We start from the raw sequence: 485 nt of genomic DNA, 5'->3' as shown, positions 1-485 counted from the left end.
TGTGCTTGTCTCACAAAGTCTCTGTGTCAGGGCCCCTGGAAGTTGGGAGAGCCCAGGCACAGCCTAATTATGTCAGTGTTTCTCTCCTAGTCTTCTGAACACAAGGCTTTGTGGTCCTCATTTCTTCCATTGCTACCAGCCCTTCAGCTCCTTCTTACTGGCTTTACCTCCTTGGGCAAAGTAGTGAACCTCTCTGAGCTTGGTTTTGTAATCTGTAAAACAGAAGTGACGGTAGTGCTTAGTTCACAGTATCAAATGAGATAATCCATGTAAAGTGGGTGGCATATGGTAATCCCGCAAAGCTTTAACTGTATAGAGAACAGTCTTGTATGGTGGGTCAGCAGTGTGTGAGAGAACACTTACCTCTAGAAAAGGAGATATTTATTTAGTTCAAACAAGTAGGAGAGGTTTGGGAAGGGGAAGGATTGCGTGAAGCTTAATATATAGTTAAAGCCATTGTGTAAATGACATTCTAAAGAAATGCA

This window comes from Equus caballus, chromosome 7 (genome assembly GCF_041296265.1).
Source record: "Equus caballus isolate H_3958 breed thoroughbred chromosome 7, TB-T2T, whole genome shotgun sequence".
Lineage (NCBI taxonomy): Eukaryota > Metazoa > Chordata > Mammalia > Perissodactyla > Equidae > Equus > Equus caballus.
The sequence above is the reverse complement of the archived record's forward strand: the minus strand, read 5'-3'. Positions refer to the sequence as shown.